The following is a 15,379-nucleotide window of genomic DNA, read 5'->3' as shown; positions in this document are numbered from 1 at the left end:
GGCAGATAAGATAAAGGAAAATCCTGAAATATTCTGTAAGTCTTCTTTGGCCTCCTTGTCTCGGGAGACAATGGGTAAGCGCCTGGAGGTGGTCAGTATAGTATATTAAGAGTAAAAGGGTAGCTAGGGAGAGAGTAGGTCCCCTTAAGAATCAGTGTGGCAATCTATGTGGGGAGCCATGGGACATGGGTGAGGTCTTAAATGAATACTTCTTGTCTGTATTTACTATGGAGAAGGTCATGGAAGCTAATGAGTTCAAGGGAGGGATATCCTGGAGCATATCAACATTACAAAGGAAGAGGTGTTGGAGGTTTTGAAGTACATTAAGGTGGATAAATCCCCAGGGCCTGACCAGGTGTATCCTAGGATGCTATGGGAAGCAAGGGAGGAGATTGCTGGAGCCCTGGCAGAGATTTTTGTATCATCATTAGCCACGGGTGAGGTACCGGAAGACTAGAGGATAGCTAATGTTGTGCCTTTATTTAAGAGGGCAGCAGGGATAAGCCAGGGAGCTACAGGCCAGTGAGCCTTACATCAGTGGTGGGAAAGCTATTGGAAGGGATTCTGAGAGACAGGATTTATATGCATTTGGAAAGGCAAGGTCTGATTGGGGATAGTCAGCATGGCTTTGTGCGTGGGAAATCATGTCTCACGAATTTGATTGAGTTTTTTGAGGAGGTGACCAAGAGAATTGACGAGGGCAGGGCGATGGATGTTGTCTACATAGACTTTAGCAAGGCCTTTGACAAGGTCCTGCATGGTAGGCTGGTCTGGAAGGTTCGAACACATGGGATCCAGGGTGAGCTAGACAATTGGATATAAAATTGGCTTGGTGATAGGAGGCAGAGGGTGGTAGTGGAGGGTTTTTTTCAGATTGGAGGCCGGTGAACATAGTTCCCTGAAAGTGGCAACACAGGTAGACAGGGTGGTGAAGAAGGTGTATGGCAAGCTTGCCTTCATCAGCTGAGGCATTGAGTACAAGAGTTGGGACGTCATGTTACAGTTGTACGTAACGTTGGTTAGGCCGCACTTGGAGTACTGTGTGCAGTTCTAGTTGCCGCACTACAGGAGAGATGTGATTAAGCTAGAGAGGGTGCAGAAAAGATTCACAAGGATGTTGCCTGGTTTGGAGGGCTTGAGTTATAAAGAGGGATTGGATAGGCTGGGTCTGTTTTCCCTGGAGTGAAGGAGGCTGAGAGGGGACATGATAGAGGTATATAAATTATGAGAGGCATAGATAGCCAGAGTCTGTTTCCCATGGTAGGGGTGACTAAAACTAGAGGGCATAGATTTAAGGTGAGAGGGAGGAGGTTTAAAGGGGATCAAAGGGGTAAATTTTTCACACAAAGAATAGTGGGTATCTGGAATGAGCTGCCAGAGGAGGTGCTGGAGGCAGGAACAGTAGCAACATTTAAGAGGCATCTGGACAGGTACTTGAATGAGCAAGGCATAGAGGGATATGGAATTAATGCAGGCAGGTGGGATCAGTATAGATAGGCATTATGGTCGGCATGGACGTGATGGGCCAAAGGGCCTGTTTCTATGCTGTACAACTCTATGACTATGACTCTATGATTCCTGGGATGGCAGGACTGACGCATGGGGAGAGATTGTGTCGGTTCGGATTATATTCGCTGAAGTTCAGAAGAGTGAGGAGGGATCTCATAGAAACCTATAAAATTCTAACAGGACTTGACAGGGTAGATGCAGGAAGGATGTTTCCGATGGTGGGGGAGTCCAGAACCAGGGATCATAGTCCAAGGATATGGGGTAAACCATTCAGGACTGAGATGAGGAGAAATTTCCTCACCCAGAGACTGGTGAGCCTGTGGAATTCGCTACCACAGAAAGCAGTTGAGACCAAAACACATATGACGAGAGACTGGTGATTCCAGAGTCACCCAGAGTAGATATCTTGGAGAAAATACGCCAGGGTCATATGGACATAACTAAATGTAGAGCATGGGCACAGGCGTCTATGTGGTGGCATAGAATCTCGAAGGATATCAAAGAGCTGATTTTGAATTGTGATGTATGTGCAGTTCACAGACAGGAGCAGAGGGAACCTTTAATTCTGACCCAATTCCCAACTCGACCATGGGAACGGTTGGTAATGGATTTATTCTTCTTTGATGGAAAATCCTATCTAATAATAGTTGATTACTTCTCAAGATGGATCGAGGTTAAACGGATGTACACAACAACAACTGAAGCAGTCATCAGAGTTTTACAAGAAGTTTTTGCAACACATGCAACACCTGATCAGATAGTATCCAATAATGGGCCAAAATTTGCAAATGATTACTTCACGCGCATTGCAGAAATATGTGGATTTGCTCATTGAACAAGTTCTCCTACGTATACACTGTCTAATGAAGAAACTGAGCAAACAGGCAGCACTATTAAGGCAATGTTGAAGAAAAATCAAGATTATCAATTAGCACTTCTGACAGACAGAACTACTCCATTATTACGTGGATTAGCACCAACTGAACTCTTAATGGGAAGAAAACTCTGAGCACAACTTCCAATTCTACCCAAGAAATTACTTCCAGGGTTACAAAGCAAGGATTATCAGAGAGTACAAGACAAAGAAAAGTCATATCGATAAAAACAAACCCATTATTATAACAGGAAATACCGTACCAGAAACCTACCGACGATGTCAGAAGGGCAAGACCAAAACAGAGAAGGAGTAATTCTCCAGAAGGAAGAGAATCAACAGCGATCTTAGTAATTAAGAACTCCAGAAGGTACTATACGAAGAAGTAGAAGGAATCTTACTCCTTTACAGCAGACATCAATCAATCAGTCATACATTTAGACAAATCAGATGTCGAACCAGAAATTCAGAAAGCACCGAGTACCACAAACATCAATGAAGGCCGTCCAAGTCAAGACACAAGAGATAGGGGAAAGATTATCAATCTTCCACATCTGATGCCGAGAACAGGGAGAGTTGTGGAGCCTCCTAACAGATTGAATCTATGGGGCTGAATTTTACAGACCCCTCGATGTCGGGGGTCGTGGCGGGGTGGAAAGTGCATCTGGCAGAGGGCTGCCACACACCCTGATGCCAGGAAGGCCCGACCCGATATTACCGGTGGCGGTGAGGCCTCGTGGCGGTTCCCCACCACTCGGCGATGGGACCACCATTAGCATATTTAAATAAATTTAATTTAATGAATTAATTACCGCTACATTCCTGCCATCTGTCCTGGTGTGACCTGCGTGCCGCCAGCCGGTACTCACGTGCCTTCGGATCTCCGTCAGGGAACCAAGGTGGAACACTGGTGGGGAGGGGAGAGGAGGTAAGTTTCTCAATGCGGGAGGTGAGGGACGGGGTCAAAGTCATATCATTGGTGTAGGGGATGGTGGGACGGGTTCTAGTGTAAAGTTTATGCCCTTTTGGGGAGGGAAGGTCAGGTGGACAAGGTGAGTGTTTTGGGGGAGAGGGCAAGTAGTTCATTCTATGGTTATTGGGAGATGGGAGAGGGGCAAGATAAATTTATTTTATTTTTAAAAATCAATGTCTCTTTAAATATTAAAATTGCATAGCAGGGCTCGAAGCCCTTTAAAAATGGCGTCAGTGCCGGCGCACTGGCAGCTGATGCCATTGCCGGGGATGGACAGCCCGCCCGCTCCACGTCATCCGGGGGGGATGGGGTGGGGAACGGTCCACCCCGGTTATTTAAATGAGCTGCCGTGCTTAATATCGTGGTGGTTTGCTGCCTTGCGGCCCGTGCGGGTAGGCCACCATTGTTTTCAACTGCTGCCGGTTTTGGCAGCGGAAGTATAAATTTCAGCCCACGAAGTTAGACACTTGGTGGAAGATGGGGTAGTATGTAAATAAAAAGGTGAATGTATGTAAATATATGTTTGATAAAGACTTGGGGGAGGGGTTTAATCTTGTGAGAGTGTAAAGAATACCTCCTACCATGATGATGTAATAGAACACATGGGAAAGACACTCGAGAATAGATGCAACGTGGCTTTTGGAGGAGGGATTAGTGTGGAGTGTAAATAGTTATATGTAATAAAGATTAGTGTTAACTACTACAGACTAAGAATCTCTCTGGCTAGATTAAGTAAGTTGGCAGTGTACAGAACTAACCTATAACAAACTTTTCTGCTTCTTTGCATCTAATGCCTCAAGTCCCTTTCCTTCAGCTACAAAAGGGTGCCTTCTACCGCACCGATGAGGTTCCATTTTTCACGCCAGTTATCCCTGTGACCTCTCTGATACTGGACATTTTTGCTGGACAAAGATCTAAATGTGTTAGCTGCTAAGGAAAAGATGGACGTTATTGCTGTTATACATTTGAACTTTATAACACCCATAAGTTATGTGATAAGGTTTTACATACATGCAAATTTATTTTTTGAGAAGAAAAGTTGAAAAAATGAAATAGAAGCTCAGATGAATGCATCGGAACTTACTGCAAATCATATGTTACACTGCTGGATGGCGCTCCACTTCAAGAACTCATTCCTATTATCAGGCCCAGCCAGGATAGTGGGCAGACATTGTTTAATTATAGCAGTCAAGCTTATTTCACAATCTTGAATTAGTTGATTACTGCATTTTAATTTACCATGATTAAGATGTAATGTGACACTTTTCTCATGTTGTGACTCATCGGTGGTCAGATTAGATGTAAAAGAAAAAACTGGATGCATTAAAGATTACATTAATAACGTAAGTCTTTTCTTCAGTCCACCCTCCAGTTTGTTGTTCTCCCTATCTCCTTTCCTCTAATGATGGCACTGACCCACGCCCTCCACTACCTCTCCTAAGTGACCATTCTTCATAGGTGAATACTGTGGAAGGCATCACTTGTAGGAAATATATCAACTGCCTTCCTCTGCCCCATGATGGAGCTTTAGAAACAATGCAAGAAAAATTGAATATGCAAAAAATGTTGCCCCAGCCATGCTGATGACTTGCATGATAATTGAAAAATTCATTATGGTGCAGTTGATTCGGTAAGTTGTCTTTATGTTGTTAACGGGGCATATTTGTAAGAGCAGAATATAAGGAGAGTCAATCTACATTTAGCCTGTGTTATAGTCGACCTAGGGGTAGTTGTTGCAGCAGAGCAGATGGACTCTTTTATCTGGATATAGTTCATCCCATAAATACTCTCCAACCCATGTTGAGCATGATCTGGGACTGGTTGAGCCTGAAACTCCAGGCTGAAAAGTCTAAAATTTTTACATTCTTCTGCACTGACCTCCTTCACATTGACACATGCAAAGCTCATTAAAAAAATGAAATCTCCATTAATGCATGTAACTTCAAGTTCTTTGTTATTATTGTTTACATATGAACATACGAATTAGGAGCAGGAGTAGGCCACTCTGTTTATTCTGTTTGTGTGCAACACCTTTCGACTCTGTACCTGATATAGTTTTGAGGTGCTTTTTTGCCCCAGACGAAGCTGCTTGAACTGCTTTCTTCTGCTGGTTATTTTCTTTATATTATTACAGTTATTTGTTTTGAAATTTCCTTGCTTCCCTTCCAAATTTCACCCACCCTTTATGTGCGAATGTCGGCAGCTCTTTGAATACGGGGCACAATAGCTGGGCTCAATCCTGTTCTCACCTGATGTGCACATCCATGCAATTTCTGTGAACCTTCAATGATTTCTCCCCCTCTAACTCAAGGGAGGTTGAGGCCAATTGAAAGATTGCTAGGAAAGTTCAGTCATCTCTTTGATACCTTATTACTTGTTTGTGGTTTTGCTGTAGAAGCTGTAGTCCTTTGGAATCTGCAAGGAGTACATTCCGCATCCCACTACTTTACGAGCTGTGGTTTCTAATCCACACATTACGAATGGCTTCTTTTCAAAGTGGGCTGAGTTCACCAACTACTTAAAGATGTGAAGAATTTGGAAACTTTACCAGAAAAGAAAATGACAGACTTGAAATATTTGAATCAGCATAGAGAAGTAAAAACTTTTTTACTTCTAGTCATTTTACTATTTTGCTTTGTAACACAAAAGATATTGGTTATATTTCTGTGAACTTAGTGCATCATTACATGATATATACAAAAGTGTTAGTCCATATCCCAGAATGTATTCTGTACAGGCGTGTTATACCTCAGTAATATGATAACACAGATGACCTCAGATAACACAGTCTAAAGTGTGTTACCCTGGATTAATGGGTTCAGATGATGCCATGAAACATGCGAGTAAAGATTTGGCAATTTATCTGTGTCATCTGACCCCCAAGATGTGTTTGTTCTTGAAACACAAATCAAGCTGTGTTATTGTTTATAACATATACAGTTGATTCTAGGGCATCACATGACTCAGCTGTAGAGATATTGGGCTGGATTTTAAAGCCCCTCTGCCATCAGGAATGTTAGTGGGGGGGGCAATGAAGATCGGTGCGGTGGAGGACCGCCACTGACCTGACGGCAACAGGCCCCGTGCCGATCACGATGGCGAAGCCTCATGGCAGCCGCCCCGCCACTTGGTGATGGGACCCCCATTTAAATATGTAAAGTTAATTTTTTTTGGTCATTGAACTGACCCGGCCCTTTAATTTTAAAATCTCCAGTAAGGGCTGTAAGCCATTTAAAAATGGTGCCGGTGCCTGCGCATTATCATTGGACGCCATTGCCAGTGACGGCTCACCCGCCCCCTCCACATGATCACGGGTGGCCATGCAAATGAGTTGCCGCATTTGAAATCGCAGCGACTCCATGACATGGTGCGCATTTTTTAATGTCCGCCACCTACTTTGGCGGCAGACTCTTAGAATCCAGCCCATCAGGTTCAATTTAAGTCCACGTAACTGTGAAACATATATGTTCTGTACATTATTGCCTTACTAGCTCTAAAGTGTCTGTTGCCCTGTGTATAACAGACAATTACATAAGTTATAAAAACAAAAAATGCTGGAAATACTCAGCAGGTCAGGCAGCATCTGTGGAGAGAGAAGCAGAGTTAACGCTTCAGGTCAGTGACCTTTCATCAGACCTGCTGAGTCTTTCCAGCATTTTATGTTTTTATTTCAGATTTCCAGCATCTGCAGTATTTTGCTTTTATATTACATATGTTATCCTGTGTTTAAGACTCTCTAAAGTATGTTCAGCCATGTATATAGTGCTCATGCTTAAAAGTTTTTTGCATATTTCTTACTCTATATCTGTCACTGTCATGGTTAGCTCCTAACTCCTCATACCTTCATTAGTGTATATCCTTGTCTTGAAATTCAGAGAAGCATTCAGTGATGTGCCAGGAAGTGAAGAGCAGACCTTGACTGATAATTGCCTTCACCTACTGGTCTTATCCTGTGCCTTAATAAGATCTCATAACAATCTTCAAAAATAGTGTAGGACCACAGCAGACCTTGATTTAATTTTAAAATGTCAAGCACCTTTTATAAAATATGGTTGAGCAAATTTTACAAAAGATGAACGAACAAATAAGTAAGTTATATAATATAGTTAGATGTAAACTTTTACTGTCGACTTTTCACCCAAGTCCTTCAGTGGACAAAATAAATAAAAGATTTCAACTTTAAAAACTAATCTATCGCTATATAAATATCAAAAGTGTTTTTTTTAAATTCCTTATCACTGTGGCAACCATTATTAATCAAAACCATTTATTGGAAATTAGAACCAATTTTCTCTCTCAGAAATTCTAAACGTACTCACCTGATTCAGACTTCAGTCTTTTTTTTTATCCCACAGCAGAGTTACCAGGCCTTCACTGGTTTTGAATATTCCACCATTCAAATTTGCAAAGGATCTGCCAGTCATACGCACTTACACAGCAGTTTACTTTTGAATTATTGCTTTTGTGAGGCTTAAATGAGATGGCTTGTGTAGGCCCAGGAATAATTCCAGGGGTTAATGTCACTGCTCTTCCACCCCCATTGTCACATTGTCAAGAAAACCCTATATGCCAAATGAGAAATATTAATTTCATCGGTTGGAAACTTACATTAGACTTTTAGTGGGAAAAAAACCTACAGTAACTTTTTAAAAACTAGCAGCTAAGATGGCCACAGTAATTTACATCTGAAATACCAGGAGATTGAACTGGAGACAAAACGTCTATCAAGAAGTCGAGCCAGAACAATGGCTTGCTCTAAGTGATTGAATTACCTAAAATTGCTTCATTTGCACAACAGTCAAGGCAATCCTCACACATTGACTTTGAAAGAGCCAACCCCTCTAAGTGAATTGGTATCCTGGGGCATGCGGACCCTTGAATTTCATTAGAAAGTTCCAGAAAACCTCATTAAAAACGAAGAGGATTGAGAGAACTATGTGACCATCTCTGAAGAAACTGGGATTGTTACACAGGTACAAAGACAAGCAGACACTGAGATTGCAGCAGCAAAGGAAGCTGTGTGCCTCCCTTTCTCTCTCTCCAGAAAACATCAAGTTTGAAAACCATTTGTGACTAGGGGACCCTCCAAGCCTACAGTCAGCGACCAGGGGAAGAGAGCCAACTACAGTTTTGCCTTCAAGAAAATCCTGAGCAAAGCAAGCCAGCCAAAGTGCACTTTGACCAACCAAGAACTTTAAGAGTACAACTCCAGCTGGACAATCACCGAGTCATCCAACCTCAAACTGTGTATTTAACTTTTATTTATTCCAACCACCAAATTTATTTTTCCCTCTGTAATCTATTTGTGTGTGTGTGATTCTCGTGTGAATGTGTAGCATATTTTTTTTTTAGTTTTTTAAAAATTGGGTTAGAGTGTTAAGTAAAATAAACTTAGCTCTTTCTTGTGTAAACTCAAGAAAACCTGTCCGATTGGTTCTTTCACAATCACAGTAAAGGAAAAAGGTAAAACATTCACATAAAGCACAACCACTGATGAAAAAAGAATAAACCCTGTTGTGTTCAAAAGATAAAGGGCAAGAGAGGGAAGCCTTAGACCCCCTCCTCACCTGGCCATAACAATATGCTCTGTGATTGACCCAATATTCCCTTGTCAAGCTGACCATCTACCCCAGAGTGAATATATCACTGCTCGTGCTTGCAACAAGTGGAGTGAGTGTTGCTTGATGTTGTGAGGTGCTACCTTCTTTGTGTCATTGAGAGCTCCAGCTAGTTCTTAAAACGCTCTTAAAAATAAAAAGGAACATTTATTAGAAAGCTGGTTGCACAATACCAATACCCCTTTAAATAGTACTTATATATCAGTATACTGCAGCGCCGATAAAATAGCACCCTTGTCTTTTAAGGCAGGGTGTGTGTCCTTGCTCTGGCTATGTGCTAGGCTCATTATAGCCTACAACTTTCTTCAAATAAGGAGTCCAAACCCATAATGCAATTAGGAGGGAGACGCAGCACCTGATAGATTGAGTGCCTCTTTAAATCAGGCACTTTGAATTAAGGCCTGTTCCCATTAGTTGCATCCTGGTTCTTAAAAGGACATAGCTGTTGTTGCTGGAGATCCCTGATCAACTTCATATCTGCACAGATTGAGGGCGCTGCTGGTCGGTTTGCAAATGGCAGGTAGACAATTAAGGTAAGTTTATTCAGGCCAATTATCAGAGGCTGACTGGAATTTTCCTGTTGGCCTGCGGGACCCTGGCAGCATTTGGAAAGGGCCAGTTGCCTGGAGGTGGCCTCCCAGCAGCAGACTCGAGGGTGGGGGGGGTAGGGGTGGATGGCGAGCAGCATTCCAGGCTGACTTGGGGGGTGGGGGGCAACATTTCAATAGACTGGGAGGGCAGCATTCCAGCAGACTGCGGGGGGAGGGGGCAGCATTCCAGCAGACTGGGGGGGGGGGGCAGCATTCTAGTAGACTGGGGGGAGCAGCATTTTAGCAGACTGGGGGCCAGCATTCCAGCAGACTGGGGGGGTAGTATTCCAGTAGACTGGGGACTGGGGGGGGGGCGAAGCATTCCAGCAGACGGCGTGGGGGGGGTGGGGAGGGGTGGCAGGCAGCATTCCAGTAGACTGGGGGGGTACCAGCATTCCAATAGACTGGGGGGGTCAGCATTCCAGTAGACTGAGGGGGTCAGCATTTCAGCAGACTGCGGGGGGGGGGCAGCATTCCAGTAAACGGGGGGGGCAGCATTCCAGGAGATTGGGGTGGGGGCCAGCATTGCAGCAGAGTGGGGGGGGCAGCATTCCAGTAGACTGGGGTGGGGTCCAGCATTGCATCAAACTGGGGGCGGCAGCATTCCAGTAGACTGGGGGGGGGCAGTATTCCAAGAGACTGTGGGGGGGGGGGGGTGCGGGCAGCATTCCAGTAGACTGGAGGGGGTGGGCAGCTTTCCAGGCAGAGTTTCAGGACCTCCCCGCCTACCTTGGCTCCCCCTCCATGGTGGCCCAGCAGCTGTGGACTTTTTCTAATGTTAAACTTGCCAAAGTTGCTGAGAGGGCACCTCTATCTCCCTTACCTGCAATGGCAGACCGCAGCTTCTTCCGTGCTGGAGGCGTCCGATTAGCCTCCAGCTTCAAGAGCCCGCCCACCTTCCTTAACTGGATGGCGAGCACGCCCTCTGGCCATTAATTGGCCAATTCGGGGAAACTCACTGCTGGGTGACTGTTCCCGACACAGTGGAGAGCCGGGACTGCCATTTGAACCTGACATCGGAGTCTCGACCCAAAATCCTGCCTGTGGTCTTGTAGCACAAAGGAAGATCTTAAATTAGCCTTCTTGGTAGCTGCCTAAAGTAGAAGTGCTTCTTTTGCTGTGCCTGTACATTTATGGTTGTTAGAGAGCTTTATATCTTCCACACATGGGCATTCCTACAGGCATGTCACATCAGTTGTTGTCCAGCTGGGTGGGACTGCTCTCGCCTGGTTCCATTCTTATCTATCTAATTGTAGCCAGAGAATTACATGCAATGGCTTCTCTTGACTCCTTCACTGTTGCTTTATTACTTTAAAGATGCTATATAAATATAAGTAGTTGTTGTTGTTGAATAGTGGGCTATTCAAAATCCAGACCAGGACTAGAACACAAATCAGAGGAAATGTAAAAACCAGGTGCAACTGCACCTTAGATACTTCCTGCAGACATACCCTTATGTTAACACTCACTTTCTCCTTTAAGCAGCTATGAAAGGGAAAAATATAAGGAGAAAGATTGTGAGATAGGGTTTTACAAAGTGCCTAGGACTACAGCCACCTCATGTGACAGCTAGTGCCTGCAATGACTAGGAAACGAAGATTGTGCCAGCGTCGGGATCTCCGTCCCGTTAAAGATGGGGATCTCACCTCTAAGAGTTGCTGGCCAATCACTGGGGTGGCAGGTCAGCAGCATCAGCAGTACCACCGGGAACAGTAGCCACTGCCGGTACTGCAGAGGCCTTGGACCCAGGCCCAGCACTGAACCCCAGACCTCAGGTAATGAGGCGGGATCACTGGGGCCATTCCAGGAGGCCCTGACAAGGGGTGGGGGTGGATGGTGGATGGGTGGGGGGGGGGGGAGGATGGGTGTGAAGTCCAGGGGGAGGGTTTTTCATGGAGGTGGAGGATTTTCTGGTGGGGGTCCTCCGTGGGCCACAGATTGCCCATAGAAGAGGGACCCAGCCCCAATCCCACAGGGAGAATGCTTCATACTACAAGCTGCTCTCTCCACGTGGTGGAGGTACCCTCGCGCTGCTGATTAAATCCCAGCAGCAGGGGAAGAGGCCCTTTGGCTGTTGTTATGACCAGGCGAGAGGGGTCTAGGGGTTCCCTCTCAGCCTTTGCCGGGTTTAACCATAACAGGGTTTAATTTTTAGAAAAACACTGTGTTTTAGCTCCCCGTTAGTGAATCCGTGTTCACCGCTTTCCAATTGTAAGGCAAAGAAATCAATTCGGACAGGTTTTCTTAGATTTTAAACAAGAAAGGTAGAAGTTTATTAATCTTAAACTCTAATCCGGTTACCAACTACAAATATGCAACGTGACCACACTAGCGGCACAGTGGCGCAGTGGATAGCACCGCAGCTTCACAGCTCCAGCGACCCGGGTTCAATTCTGGGTACTGCCTGTGTGGAGTTTGCAAGTTCTCCCTGTATCTGCGTGGGTTTCCTCCGGGTGCTCTGGTTTCTTCCCACAGCCAAAAGACTTGCAGGTTGATAGGTAAATTGGCCATTATAAATAGCCCCTAGTATAGATAGGTGGTAGGGAATATAGGGACGGATGTGGTAGGAATATGGGATTAGTGTAGGATTAGTATAAATGGGTGGTTAATGGTCGGCACAGACTCGGTGGGCCGAAGGGCCTGTTTCAGTGCTGTATCTCTAAATAAATAAATATGCGATAAACACACACGCAGATAGAGACAGAAAAGTAGAAAAGAATAATAAAGTTTGAGGCAATAGATGGGTTTCTATTTTACTGTCCTTTGAGTTTGCTGTGATGTCTTTGGTTGCCAATCAGACTTGCAATTCGTTGGGGCCCAGTGCACGCTTCAACTTGTTTCGAGGTCTGAGACTTTTCTTTCTTGAGGTTTACATGTCTTTCCTGGTCCGGTGGCTTGGAAGAAAGCAAGAGAGGGAGAAAGACTTCCTTGTTCCAGGTTCCTGTTCAAACAACCTTCTCAATTCAAACAGTCCTGTGGATAGTTCAAAAAACCTGGGCCAGCCAGTTAGTCATGTCACCAGCCCTGGCTCTGTGGATTATATCGTCTTAGCAAGGCCTGGAATGCGCTTCTTTGCCTTCAATGTCTGGTGATCAAAATTCATTGGGTTAATTGGAGCAGGGAATAGTCCTTTGTCTCCACAAGCACTGTCTGTTAGTATGCAAATGTTTTTCCAGCCAAGTGTCTAGTGATTTTTTAAAAGTCCTTTCTTCACTCCAGCAACAGTTTGAAATCAATGTTCATATGACAAAATTAATATGCCTCATTCTTGGCAGGTGGGGGTCTTCATGACACCGTTAATTGGTCACTTAAGAGCCTCAATTAGCCTCTGGGCGGGGAGGCCGCCATCTGCCTATCCTGCCCACGGCAAAATTGCCTGGCGATGGGGAAGTGATGTGTCCTCCGCTGCCTGCCTCCCGCCAAGATTCTATGGGCCCCCCCTGCCTCGGATCTCACCTCAGGGGGTCCCATTAAATCCAGCCCATTCTTCATAAAACTCACTACCTTACCTTATTAGTTCCCAGTTCAAACAATCAAAAGGCACTTCACAAACAATGGGCTGGATTTTATAAGCACGGCGGCTCATTTAAATAGCTGGGGCGGGCCACCCCCCTGCCCCGATCACATGGAGGGGTGGCCCGACCGTCACTGGCAATGGTGTCAACAGCCTGTGCACAGGCGCTGATGCCATTTTTAAAGGGCTTTGAGCCCTTCTGGAATTTTTTTTACAAAAGCAGGAAACATTTATTAAAAAAATTAAAACCGGTATTTTTGCACCTCTCCCACCCCCCCTTCCAATAACCACAATATTAAATACTTGGCCTCTCCAACACTTTCCTTTTTCAAATGACCTTTCCCGCTTCAAAGTGCATCAACTATAAACTTTACCCCTTCCCACAATCCCCTCCACCAATGAGAAGACTTTATCGCTGCTCCACCCCTCCCCCCCACCCCACACAGAAAAACTGACATGCTTCACCCCTCCCAACCATTGTCGTGCCTCGATTCCCCAGACAGGGGACGGAAGGCACGTGAGTGCCGGCTAGCAGCATGTAGATCGCAACGGGACCAGAGGTGGAGGTGGGCTTGCAATTAAATCAGGTATGTAGATTGATTTAAATATGTAAATCGTGGTCCCATTGCCAAGCGGCGGGGTGCTGCCACAAGACCTCTCTGCCTCTGTGGAGATCGTGCCGGGTCCTGCCGGCATCAAGGTCCGTGCCAGGCCTCATCCAGGGCAATCTTCATGCCACCCCCCCCCCCCCCCCCCCCCCCCCGCCACAGATCCCGATGTCGAGGCCCCTATAAAATCCAGTCTAATGTGTCTTTGTTCCTAGCTGGTGGTCTCAAACGAAAAAACTGTACTCATTTTAACACCAATAAGTTCAGAAAGAAAATTGCTCACCGGGATCCTATCTTTGTAATCAAAAAGGACAATCATAACTTACTAGTTTGGACTAGGATGGACTTATTTAAAACAAAGAGAATTTCTGTTACATTTCAAGTTGTAAGAAAACCTCTATGGGATAAATTTCTGCAGGAGTTCCCTGATCTTCTGCCATAATTTTGGCACAGGTTGGCATAAATCTAAAAGAGACTGCATAAATGTGTTTTTCTGCCACTTCTTTAGGGTTTCTGGTGACCTTCTGCCAAAATAATGGTGGGAGATCGGGGGTCGGGGGGGAGGGGGGGAATTCCTGCTGAAATTCTGCTCCTATTTTCTTAATATCCGTATTTATGTAGTTGGCCATTTTGAATTTGTCTTACTCCAGGCTGTCTTTCTCTGAGTTAGGGGTAGAATTCATATTCCTTATTGTTGCTGGAAATTACCACTGTGGAGGAACTATTCACTCAAAGATTGTATTTTTCATACATAAATGCATTTTAATTGCAAAGCATGTAAAAACCATTTAAACCAGCCTGCTTCCTTTGTCCTGAAAACAATCTATTTAAGGTAAAAGGCTTTGTGCTGAGCCTCGACTGTGCCAGATCAGGCCAGGTGGCATTTCATGTGCAGCATGTACATTGACAGTCCAGATGCCTGTGAGAACTAACATGGAGGGGCCGAGCTTCTCACAGTAGGGGATAGTTCACAAGGTCTCTCTGTGGGAGAGGCTGTTGAATAGCTCTAAGCCTAAACAGAGGGATATGTTTTGGCAGCCTGCTACAGTTCTTTTTGATTCATCGAGATAAGAGGAACACTTAAAGAGGCATTGTGGTGCAGAGACAAAATACTCACATAAAGGTTTGCATTACTGATGCTTGTCCAAATTCAGTGCTTACTAGGAGATGAGCAAAGTGTTGTGTTTTATCATTCTTTATCTGAAAATTAGGAGAACTAATTAAGTGACTATCCCATAGAAACAATGTTTTCTGTTCAAACATTAGGCATTGCTACATTACCTGATATTATACATTTAAAGGTACACTCAGGTTTATAGAGAGTAAGAACTCACTGAGCACGCGAGAAATAAAAGCATAATACATTTACACCATCATACTCTCAGTCCCCACACCTGCATTTAACAGCAGCGTCTTACAATGCTTTTAAGGGCAATAGGTTTCCAGGTGGCACAGTGGCGCAGTGGTTAGCACCGCAGCCTCACAGCTCCAGCGACCCGGGTTCAGTTCTGGGTACTGCCTGTGTGGAGTTTGCAAGTTCTCCCTGTGTCTGCGTGGGTTTCCTCCGGGTGCTCCGGTTTCCTCCCACATGCCAAAGACTTGCAGGTTGGTAGGTAAATTGGCCATTATAAATTGCCCCTACTATAGGTAGGTGGTAGGGAAATATAGGGACAGGTGGGGATGTGGTAGGAAT

The 15,379-nt window shown here is 44.9% G+C and overlaps 1 long non-coding RNA gene across 2 annotated transcripts in view; it reads right to left on the bottom strand.

Annotated features, from left to right (window-relative positions):
* LOC137377564 (uncharacterized) overlaps positions 1–15,379 on the bottom strand; it is a 122,201-nt gene that overhangs the window by 70,987 nt on the left and 35,835 nt on the right. Inside the window, exons 2-3 of one of the 2 annotated variants that reach the window (XR_010976439.1) lie at positions 14,804–14,886; positions 12,341–12,649 (exon numbers count right to left, since the gene is read on the bottom strand). This is a non-coding gene — a long non-coding RNA (uncharacterized lncRNA). Of the gene's footprint in view, positions 1–12,340; positions 12,650–14,803; positions 14,887–15,379 lie in introns of those variants that run through there. The other variant, XR_010976440.1, reaches the window with a different exon arrangement.

This window comes from Heterodontus francisci, chromosome 15 (assembly GCF_036365525.1).
Source record: "Heterodontus francisci isolate sHetFra1 chromosome 15, sHetFra1.hap1, whole genome shotgun sequence".
In the NCBI taxonomy this organism is placed as follows: domain Eukaryota; kingdom Metazoa; phylum Chordata; class Chondrichthyes; order Heterodontiformes; family Heterodontidae; genus Heterodontus; species Heterodontus francisci.
The sequence above is the reverse complement of the archived record's forward strand: the minus strand, read 5'-3'. Positions and strand labels throughout refer to the sequence as shown.